General features: G+C 36.1%; 1 protein-coding gene across 2 annotated transcripts in view; it reads right to left on the bottom strand.

Moving 5' to 3' along the window:
• MPP7 (MAGUK p55 scaffold protein 7) overlaps nt 1–12171 on the bottom strand; it is a 148108-nt gene that overhangs the window by 19510 nt on the left and 116427 nt on the right. The window lies entirely within an intron of this gene.

Genomic DNA, 12171 nt, shown 5'->3' with positions numbered 1-12171 from the left:
ATAATTATAGTACCATGGTCGTTACCAAAGTTTGTAAGAAAATGCTTTAAAATATTGTAATATTTTATTAGATATTTCTGGATATTTTTTCCCCTTCAAAATATTGCGATTTTTTACACTCGCTCGTATCCTGAGTATTTCTATTGTTACACAGGAACTGCACAAACACAGAGCAGACTTCGTACTCTGCCTGCTTCTGGACTGATTCCCAGCTTGCACATTTAGACAGGGTTAATAAAAATTTAGATTATGTCTGGATTTTTAAGACAAAATTGAGAATAGTAAACAGATGATATTCATCTATATTTACTGTATGTTCATAAAGGTTCAAGTAATGTAACTAGAATTTAAGGTTGGCAAAGACGAACTCCTAATGTTCTCCCCAGCAATTTCTCAGGAAATTAAGGCAGAAACACACAATACAAGAGTGTAATTTAAGTATTAGGAACTGGTGAAAAATCATGAAATTTATTTGAGCCACTTTAGAGGGGAGTGTTCAAATTAATAGTAGGATAACCCTGGGCATAAAAGATCAGAACCCAAAAGGTAGAGAAATCATGCTTTCTTAAAGCTGTCTTTTCTATTGATTGCTCTTCATGATCACCTCATGTGCATCTGAAGTACAAACCCTTTCAGAGGAGTTCCGATACTCAGAGGACATCCTGGTTTAGACTGAAATGTGAACACATACACAGAGCCCTAAACCCATAACAAGCCATGAAATTGAATTAAAAACAAGAATTAAAAATAGAATTGTTGCAGTTCACTTGATGTGATTACACACTATTAAAATGAGGATGAAACCTGACTTACTCTTTTTGATTTTAGGAAGTTGCCAGTGCATCTGTACTTTGAAAACCTGTTCTAAAATTTTGACATGCAAAAAGATATAGCATGCTTCAACCCAGCTGATGCTAACCGTTCATATGTGTGAATATTAGCTGCTGTAAATGCAAGGTGATACAGCTCAGCTCCTTCATTACTGGTTAAACTAATTCAGACTACCTTGTTCTTGTAATGGGTTATGACGCACTGACAGGCATCCTCAACTCGTTGGGGTGACCCAAGTCCTTCGGTGGCAACATTTCAGGTTTTGTTTCCAGTTTAGTATGTTTAATCAAGACTTTATGCTGTAAAACTGAAGACTTGCCTAGAAATTCAGTTATGTAGTAAGCAAGGAGAGCCACAAATGTCTATCATCTTTCGATAGCATATATATTCAGAAAAATGGGATACTCAGGATTTGTGCCAAAAACCAGTACTGCAGAACACAGGCAGACATTCAGATCATGCTGTTTTCAGCATCAGACAAATTCACTGATAGGGAGCCTGCTGCTTTTGGGGGAGTGAAGAGCTCTGAGAAACCTCTAATTTCTAAACCAAGTATCTAATTATTTACAATCAATGAATATACTTGTGTGCCTACCCCAAGATTGATCCTAGCCTTAGACACATCTTTTTTCTCCCTGCTGTTCTGTCTCCTAGCCCTCATCTCTGTCACCTTACTTCCAGTGGCACAGACCCAGCACGAGAAGGCCAAAGGACCGCCAGTGGACTGATGGCAGCTCTCCAGCGTGTGGAAGCTCTCAAAAGATAAAACCACTGTCTGCACTGTACAGTAGATCTCCAGGAATTTTTGTAAAGTTTTTGCCTAAGTTAACTGGACATCATCTTGAATTTTTGTTCAATAGCTTCTTCCTCAAGACATCTCCTTCCTAGACGACTTAGCCATTCGGTACCTGCTGACCCCAGTGTTTCATGGAATGGGCAACAGCACGAAGGCAATGGATTCTGCTTTGTTGCTGTCCTCCTCAAATACAGCAGCAGCCCACTAAGACCTGACTGCAAAACCACGATAGTCCGACCTTCAGCATTGCAACCAGAAGGAAAAGATGTGGAAAAAAGGAACTTTTTGTCTTCAAAGAGAAGATTTGATAACAAAACTTTAGTTTATCTGGAATGACATCCAAAGCTCCATTTTCAAGTATACTTCAACCTCTCAATACAACTGCAATTTAATGTTAATATAGTTCATATACTAACAAGCTTAAAAGATAATTTTCAGCACAATCAGATGACCATTAGTTACACAAATGAATGATAAAATCGTACTCCACTAAGCTTTTGCAAAGAGGTCAAAGTCCTTTCAGTTGGATAGCTTGTCTGTTCCTGGTGCCATTCATATACCACATTTACAAACAGTACACTACAATATGAAAACCATCTCTGATTTACTGTCCTGGTCTAAGGTGTTTCAGCGAGCTCGATTGCTTGGATGTACCAAAGCACTTTGACATGTTTCTTCCCACTCCTCTTGTAGTAGGAGGATGAAAGCCTTGGGAAAAGGGCTGGTTGCCACAAAATCCACGCCAGCCAGTCTTCAGCTGGCAGGAATTCTGGACGGTTTCAACTGAAATATTTTCACATAGCTTTTAAAATGGCACAAATTAAAAAAGTTGAAACATATTATGGAACATTCACCTTATTTAAATGTTACTTTTGTTTGAAATTCGGAATGCTGAAGCTGAAGCCAAGGGACTCCTTCCCCTCCGCTTCCCCCCTCTCCACAATGATACATTGAGCTCAGACTAGCTTTAAAGCTAAATTTAAGCCATTGAGTTATTAGGACTTATTTTATTTTGTAATGTGGAAAAAGAACCCGTGCCTGCAAATTTGCTTTGTACTCTCACTCAGTCCTTCCAAAATTGTTAGACAGACAAGTACAAAGAAAGAAAAGGTAAGCAAACCTCGGATAAAACCTCGAAAGCATGTCTTTAAAGTCTCAAACTTTTCATGATATTGTAACCTTATTGTTACATTAAGCACATTGCTGAGTTAATATACCTAAAAAGTCAGTATTTTTCCCAAATTTATATATATATTTTTATTTAAACTTAAAATCAGTACAGCATTTTAGTAGCTTATGATTAACCAGATACTGGCATACTACACTGCACAAATCCTTTATGTCAAATCCAATGAGCCATTTTCAAAACCTTAGTTTTCATGCTTTTCTCATGCACAGAACAGACACTTGTATGCAGATTACCCCCGAAAGCAAAGTGGACACAGCAGTTCCAGGGAAAAGAAGCTGAAAGAAAGAAAGAAAGAAAGAAATTGTCTTTTGTAACCAATTGCTCACCTAGATAGGATCCACTGTTGTGACCAGCACATTCAGCATCTTCTGGACGAAGGGTAAAAGCATACAGAATAAGAGCCAAGAAATAAAGCAGAATAGTTAGAAGCCCAGCAAAAAATACAGAAGAAAGTACTTAAAAATGACAACTGTACAAAGCATAGCATCAGAAAGCCTTCAATAAGCCACTTTCTTAAAAACATAAAACAACATTTATTGTTTTATATTTTAACTGGAGATATTCTGGGATTTTGCAGCATGCACACTGATCTTTTTACCTTTTCAAGCAAAAAATTTGATGACGGCGAACATTCTGAGAAGGATTCTAACACTGTATTATTCACACTTTATCAGTTAATAGAAAATAGGATGCCACTTAAAAGAAAGCAAAATGTATTTGATGTAAATCAAGCTTTTTTCGTAAATTACACATTATCAGACTTTAGCTTTAAGTTTTGGCTCACTGGATTAGACAGAAAGGTTTTTGATCAAAAACACATCCTCTCATTTGATATAAAATAACTATAATGTATATTTTTACATGCCAGGGGCCCTTTGATCAAAAATATGAGCTACAATTTCTAATGCCTTTATAAACAAAGGCCTCTTAAGTTTAAAAAAAAAAATTACAAGAGATCAGCTGCTATTACTTTAACATATGCTGCAAGCATAACAGTAACCGGCTACACTCAGAGGGAAAACAGTAAAGATGATACTACATGGATGAACTTTTTACCGTCTCAGAGAAATACTTCTTTGGTATTAATTAGAAATGCAAGACTTCTCATGGCCATGTAATTAAGTCAGAACCACCTCCTTCCAACCCAGCCCACCCAAGTTTTGCTACTACAACTTTATGACACTCCTCTTCTATGCATATCTTACAACAGTTCAAAAAAGAGAGAAAAGAGTTTAAAACAACAGTCCAAGTTAAAGAGCTTTTCATGAAGCAACTAGGAATATTTTGGTATTTTTTATCTACTTCTAAAATGATTCAGTGTATTTGGTGGCAATATAGAAGCAATATATATATATATAACATCTCTTAGAAACATTGGACTATATTCAATTTAATTCTAAACACATGTTCTCTAAATAAAATTATTGGGCTATGCAGGGAAACTTTTGTACATGTACCTTCAATTTCCTCTGAGAAGCACAAAGGAAAAATAGGAAAGGAAATCATTAAATGGAGTGAAAGCATAACTTAAGAAAGAAAAGTTAAATCTAAGAAGAAAAATGCACCTACCACACTCAACCGCTTCCTCATCTTAGAACAGCCAAAAAAACAAAGTATTATTGTTTAATACTTCATAAATAGGAAAAAAATGTAGCTATGTAAGCTACTCTAAAATTCTCTTGATAGCACCTATTATATTGAGGTATATACCAACATACCAGCAACTGAGTTCAACTTACATGTTTAACTACACTCAAAGACAGAAAGGGACCTAAAAAGACATTGAAATATCATGTGTGCTGCATGTTTCCTGCATGAGATTCTTCTGTTATTTATTTGGTAGCAGTGTCCTTACCCAGTTCTTACAGATGATTTCTTTTGTATTAAACGCTGAGTTTGTTAATCCCATTGTATCAGTCTTAACCCAGAATTTCTAAGAATCACTACCATGAATGTGATCTCAGTATTTTTCTGCATTTACAATAACAGTTGCTACTGCCCTTAGAGCTGTGTTTTGCACTTTTTTTTTGTATGTTTTTGAATGTCTATTGCTGTAGCTGAAAAAAAAGCTGAAAGAATTTCTATACTCTGTCATTATTTCTCTGACACTATGCCACTATAATAGACTTGACTTTCTGTTTACCCACAGCAAATCAATACATTTCTGCCTCCTTGACAGGGGAAAATTAATATTTTTACAATCATTTTTGGGCTTGCACAGAAAAACAACATATATAAATATATATAATGGATTTTGGTTCACAGAGACATTACATATTGAGGTCTAGATTTATAGAGAGTTTACAATCTAGATCTTATTAAAATTTCCTTTGAAATCTGGATAAATATGTCTAAAATATTAAATATTTTTAAGAGTTTCCATGAAGCGTGTCTTCTTTCGGAACATGGAGAAATTATTCAAGAGGTATTTTAAAATCCATCGTGCATAGCAGATGTTTCAAGTAAAGGCTAAAGTCTCCTGCCTGTATGAGTAAAGAGTTTTCCCATTTCATCCCATGAAATAGGTACAAAAGTCTTTTCTGTTGGGGGAAGAATACGGTTTTGCAGAATCATTTCTTGGTACTTTTTTTTCTTTTTTTTTTTTTTTTTTTTTGAGGACTTATTTTAAAAAAATGTATTAATTTGGAAGATTTCTGATCATATTTACAACGTATTTCTAAACTCAAGGTGACTACATGGCTTCAGTAGGCTGGACCAGGAGAGTTCTGTATGTACACACAGGTATGCACTTGCACAACCCCACCTGCACATATGGGAAAAGGTGGAGCTACAGCAGCTCAGCTAAGCTAAGAACTGCTGAAAAGAACCCAGGGTTTTGGTAAGAAAGGGAATGGTCTTAATTCATTGATTTAATGCATCATTTAATGCAAAAGTATACATTAAAGACGTTAGGATTCTCAAGTGAGCCAGGTGATACCACAGATCAGAAGCCACTATGTCTAAAAGCTGAGATTTAATGCTCAGATGAAGCGGAGTTTTCAATTTTTGTTGTTGTTGTTATGAATTTTCCATCTTAATACTGCTCTTGGCTTTCTTGGGCTACTCCTAAGGACAAATCTAACAGTATATAATGAAAAAATGTGGGAAATAAGTGGATCTTCATAGCTTAATACAGCTATGAAACAGTCATCACCATGTAGCTCCCAATCTGAATTTTACCAGGAGTTTTACTAGGACTGTTGTCTGTCCCTACTAAAGGCAGACGTTATTTGCCAGTAAGTGTCCTATTAGGATTCACCACTAACTAATTCAGCTCTATGTGCGTGAATCAATTGTATGCATGCAGCAGATATTTGCAGAGACATGCCAAAAGCTCTGGAGTTTAGAGGTACAGAAAGTTGGGGTAAATCTTCTCAGGCCAATATAGTTTTGCTGAACTGAAGTGGGGTGGGAATGGAAACAGAGATGTTTATCTGGAAGGAAAAAATAAGAGACTAAAAGAGTACGGAAAAAAAGGAGGAAATCTGACGGGAAATAAAAAAATAACAGCAGTGACAAAATGAAAAAAAAAAAAACACAGGGCAACACAGAATAAATAAAACTGAGAAAATAAGAAATTACTTAAGAGTATGATAAGGGAAAGGAGTTACAAAGAAAATAGTTGTGGAATAGGAATGAAACAACAGTGAAGTACCAAAATAGATAGAGATGGTAAAAAAGAAATAGGAAACACAAGCACAATGAAAGCTTAGGAAGTAAGTGTTTTTATTCATTTTAGAAAGATTTCAGGATAGCCAATATGCTACACTGTGACAACGCAAACCACTAGTACATACATTTTATTTTTGTATGTATTTTAACTGAAATTTATTTAGATTTGATTTTGGGGGCCTCACCTAAACTACAGTTCAGCACCAGATTAAAATTGTAAACTCTTGCTGACTTCCAACAATATTTCCATCAAATAATCTTATTTGAATGTTTCTCAGGCTAAAGTTAGATCCAACAGCTCCACTCACATTACATAATCCCTGAAATTCTATTTCACTCTAGTAAGCAAGAAATTGTGATATACAATAATCTGCATTACAATGAGTATTTTAAACACTTTTTTTTTTTTTTTTTAGTGTGGAACAGCCCCACATATCAATGGACATTTATACTGTTTTGCATCCTACAGGGTTCTATAGATCAAACAATACACACATGTTCATCTTATAGAAAATTTAAGGTGATCTAATTTAATCCTCTCACAACATCCCCAGATAACAGTATCTCTAGAATTTGGAACATGTAGAAGGATAGTCTTGTGGTGAAGGACAGAGCAAGTTTATGGTAGCCACTTCCACTTCTGTCTCATGTGACCTTGATTCAAATGTCATCCAGCTGCAGGTTTCCTTAATTTCTGTGGTAGTAGGAAGTTAGTATTTGTAAGGACAGAAGACTTCTGAACAAAGATGCTAATTTAACTCTAAAGGTCTGGTGTATTTTTTGTTTTTACTCCTCTAACTACTTGCAGATGGGCAATTAAGTATCAAACATGAACACAGAAAAATACTGAGAAGAAAGGCATCGTTAATCTCGTGCAGCAATTATAACAAGCAAAAGAGTCCTACAATACATTTATCCTAAATGTTTGGTCTTCAAGTACAAGTGGTACAAAGCCTTCGTTCTTTCAGCCTGTTTAAATTCTTTTGTAGGCAGTACGCGATCTTCAATTCACAAGACACTCATCTCTGGATAAAGTGGGTTACATCTTGTTTGAATGAACACCATTTGGCTGCAGTTACATATTTCCTCTTGCTCATACAATGCCAATCACATATGGTAAATCACAATTGAAAGTAAAATAGAATTTAAGGCCTAGAAAAACTAAATAATGATGACTTTGCCACAGTAAGTATTAACATTTCGCATTAAATATACATAACAAATGTATTTTCAAGGAAAAGACATCTCTGAACAGCTCTGTCTTAGATGCTTCACACATAAACATATTTATATATAAATATACACACAGGGCACAGATATACATATATACATATGCATGCACTGCATAGGTTAACAGAAGTTACAGGCTACACTAGTATAAAATATAAAGTTGCCACTAATTTTCATACCAGACACAACACATATATGAGAATACAACTGCTATGCAAGCAAAATTATGCTGAAAGGATAAAATATCTTGGCTGATTATTGTATTTCATAACTGCAGAACAATAACTAAATTATTTGGTTGTTATTTGAAGAAAAATACTTTTTTTTTTCCCTCAGAAAAACAACAGGTGATCAATGTTTTATCTACAGATAAGCTATAAAAACAGGAATTATGATGTTTGTTGGCAGTGACTATTTCAGTTAGAATATGATTAGTCTTTGTATTCAAGTTAGCAGGCTGGGAACAATTAAATAAATTAATTCTTCCCTGTGCTGAGTCTCTTGGCACTCCTTGGCCTGGATGCAGTGGCAGGAGAACTCACGGAGCCAACTTTGGCTACAAAGCTGTGCCCAAGTTAAGATGAGCTCACAAAGCCAGGAATGCCGTTCAGAATAGCTCAGGAATACCAGAGAAGCAGATTTCATCAGAGCTGGCAATCAGCCATGGCTAATACGCTCAGATATACCTCAGCTGATTTCATGCAGCCAGACACCACTACTGTCCCCTCCCTCCACATCCCACAGAACCCCCTCATACCCTGTGCCAGGTGCATTGTCCCAGCATGGGCAGGGTTAGTCCTACTCACACAATTTCATGCATCTCCTTTCCTTTACTTTCATTCCATTTTCCTGTTTTCTTTTCTATGCTGCTTTTTCTCACCATTTTTTCCACTGCAATTTTCCCATAGTATTAACGCACAAGCAACACTGCTTTTTGCTGAAAAGAAACTACTGTTAAGTATCAAGAGAAATGCTGAAAAGGCTTAAGAGGTTTGTTATCCCTCCATCATTTCTGAGCTTCAGAAATAATGCTATCATTTTTATCAGCAGGTCAGCACATCTAACTGCCACTTATCTCATGCTTTTAAAACTTTTAAAATCTTATTGTTGAAACTACCAAGAGGGTTTTCTAACCAATAATAATAAACTGAGAGAGGTCAAAGTTTGTATTAGTAATTTTTGCATTCACTGTTTCTAAAACTTTAGCAAAACAAGTATGTTAGTATTTGAATTAAACAGAATCAAGAAACAACTGAACTATCACGGAAATATTGACTACTGTAGTGCTCTTGCATAATACTGTTAGTTACACTTATTTAGTCATTTCAAAGCCCATCCTCTCTGGGGTTATGCCTAACAGGTTGACGGACCAACTTTCGTCCATCTATTCTTCCACCGCTCTTATTTCTTTTCCCATTGCCCAATCCTTTCTCCTTTTCTACATCCTCAATACTAAATTTTGCTTCCAGGCTTCTCCCCTTATTTTTCACTCTGACTTTTCTGGGTCTTCCTCTGAATGTAAAATCATCTCTGGTCACCATAGGGTCCATCTATATTACCAACTTACCTCCAAATACCATTAGACTATGCACCCTCTCTACTTACAAATAAAAGTGTTATTTCACTTGCCTTTCAATACAAAATAGCTTTGCCCTCTCCTCAGTGTACATACTGAAGGTTTTACAGTTTGAATTGTGCAATCTCAGAATGATTCTGTTATCTCTTTTAGGAAAATGGCTAGATTCTGGGAGAGCTGTATGTATGGAAATTATCTTCCACAAAGCTAATGTGTTTAATTTTACTTATATTCACTTTACACATAGACACAATGAAACAGTTCAGTTGGCTATTGAACTGAAACTAAGACTTGGCATTTCCATTGTAAACTGATCATTTTAACAATCTAGAACTAGGTTGGGCTAGTGTTTTCTTCAGTGCAAATGATTATCACTGAAAATGATTCGTGGAAAATTTCCTCTGCTCCCTGTCCTCAAGACGTGTATGCATACAAGCTGGTCAGTATCACCAAAAAAACACACTTTTTTTTTAGCTTCCAAATTTACGATACACAAACACGTGTACAGTTTAACAATACGCATTGCTATGCTGAAAAGTACAAAAAATTCAAAATTGGAAACAGAAAGGCTTTCCAAAAGTAATGTAACCTAGTTTCTTGCAGTATTTGACACATATTTAATTATGCTAAGAAACAATCCTGATAGATGTTAGTTACTCTGAATAGTTATTGACTGTGTTTCAGAGAGCTCTTCTTCTAGTTACATATAACTGCCCTCCCCAATTCCCAACATTGGCTTGAGGAGAGAGAGGAAAAAAAGTGGTAAGATAGTTCTTGGGTAAGATTTTGACTAATTTTTAGATCAATTTTCAAGTAGAAAGACACTACTACCCTAGAAGCCCACATAAGAAACCAGAGTTGATTCATAGTTTCTTGGTATTCAAGAAAACAGAGTATTTCTTCTCAATTATAGATTTCCTCCTCGTTACAAAACATGGGATGTGGGGAATGAGTTGATTAAGCAAAGCAGGCTGGCATCCAGTGCTAGTTACCATGTCTCAAGAAAGCTTCCTTGTGCAAAAGTCCCAGTCCTCTCACAAAAGGGACTTTTATTAGCAGCTCTGTTGAAATTAATACATTTTTGTCTTTTGGAAGCTGTAGGGAATTATCTACTGGCAATCACACTTTCCATCCAAACTGCTACAGGAATTCAGGTCATAAAATTGGGTAAGATCAACTAAAATAACAATCTACCTTTCAATGACCTTTTCAACCTTTCAATTTCCTTTTCAGAAAGATCTACAGGACATCATTTTCACCGAGCAACTACCCATCCAAACGATGGAGAACCTTGTATCATGATGGAGGCCCAGAACATGGGCTGAAAATGAATCTCATGATATCAAGCATTACCAATTTTCTCTCTCTCTATGTGGGATTTTAAATAAAACTTTAGAGGACAATGCCCAATCAAAACAACAAAAAAAATCAGACCAAGCAGTCCTTCCCAATTTTCTATTTTCTATGTCACTTTCCTCACACACTTCTGATATCGTCAATATTCTCTTCATTCATTTGAGTATGCATGGTTTTCCAGCATCTCCCAGTTTTGGCAAGGCGAGTGCTGTGAACTAATACAGACAAAGCATCTCACAGTGTCACTGTTGTGCTTGATAACAGGAAAAAACTGCCTAACTTCAGAAGGATCACAAGGGTGCAGAGTCTTCAGCTTACATGGTATCTTCTTGAAAAGCCAAGCAAGTGGAAGGTTTTCCTGAGAGCAACTCAAGCAACATCCTAGTCAAGAAATTTTTCTATAGGTGAATTCTGGTCTTTAAAATGCCTTCTCTATGAAGGATGTGAATTCCCTTCCAACACTAAAAACATGTTTGGTCTTTGAATAAAGAGATGGACATCTGCTCAGAACAGCACTGCCACTCTTCCCATGGAAATCTGGCAGATGTAGAAGCAGATTGTCTGAAGAAACAAGGAAGACAGAAAATGATAAATCTCTATTACTCTGCTGTCTTTCTTCCTTCAAGAAGCACCACAGACTTCTAGATATTTATCTGGACCTAGCTTTGTTTGGAGAAAGTCTAAAAGAGAATGGTAACAAGTATACTGCATTACCTGAAGGCTCTGTCATGTGTTAAAGGAAAGAGGAGCAAGAGAGGAACTCTTCTCCCTTGTTTACACTAGCTGAGTCAGAACAAATAAAGACAGCAGAGACAAAAATCACAGACGTTGCACTGTGAGTTTTCTTTGGGTTATAATTTTGGCAATTCCCAATCAAATTCAGGCTTCCGATTTGGAATGGTGAGATGCATCTTGTAAAACCTTTCACTTGAAGGTCACTAAAAAGATGCAGTCCATTATAAAAGGAATCATGCAGTGTTGCTGCAGCAGCTGATTTACCTCTTCAAAAGCACCAGTGCCACCTTAATTGAAGGCTCTTGTTGAGGGTATTATCCAGATTCAAGAACAGTGGACAGAGAGAAATAGCTATACCCTGGGACCAGACACTTTTCCAAAACTGGGGCAGAGCAACTTCACCTAGAACCTAGAGAAACAACAGATTTACTATAAACTGTAGGAGCTCCTCTTTGTTTCTATGACCTATGCAAATTAGAAATGCTACAGTGCAATCATATAATCTCTTACTGTAAATATGAAGCTAATTGAGGGCTTTCAAGTTAACAATACCATAGGGCATACAATAAAACAATTAGGGAAAAAAAAAAAAAGTGAAATGGAATGAAAGAGAGAAAATGCAGATTATTAGAAAACCAACAGTAACCATCAAAATTCAGAACACAAAAGCCATAGCAAGGAGTTAGGAAAATAGCAACAGAAACCTCAGCGAGAAGTTTTAAGGTTAAATTCATTTAGTTTTGCATAGAGTGTGCCAGTATCCACCTCTTGCCATAGTATCCACAC

Source organism: Netta rufina, assembly GCF_964035555.1.
Source record: "Netta rufina genome assembly, chromosome: 2".
NCBI lineage: Eukaryota > Metazoa > Chordata > Aves > Anseriformes > Anatidae > Netta > Netta rufina.
Note: the sequence above shows the minus strand (reverse complement) of the source record. Positions and strands in the feature narration are given on the sequence as shown.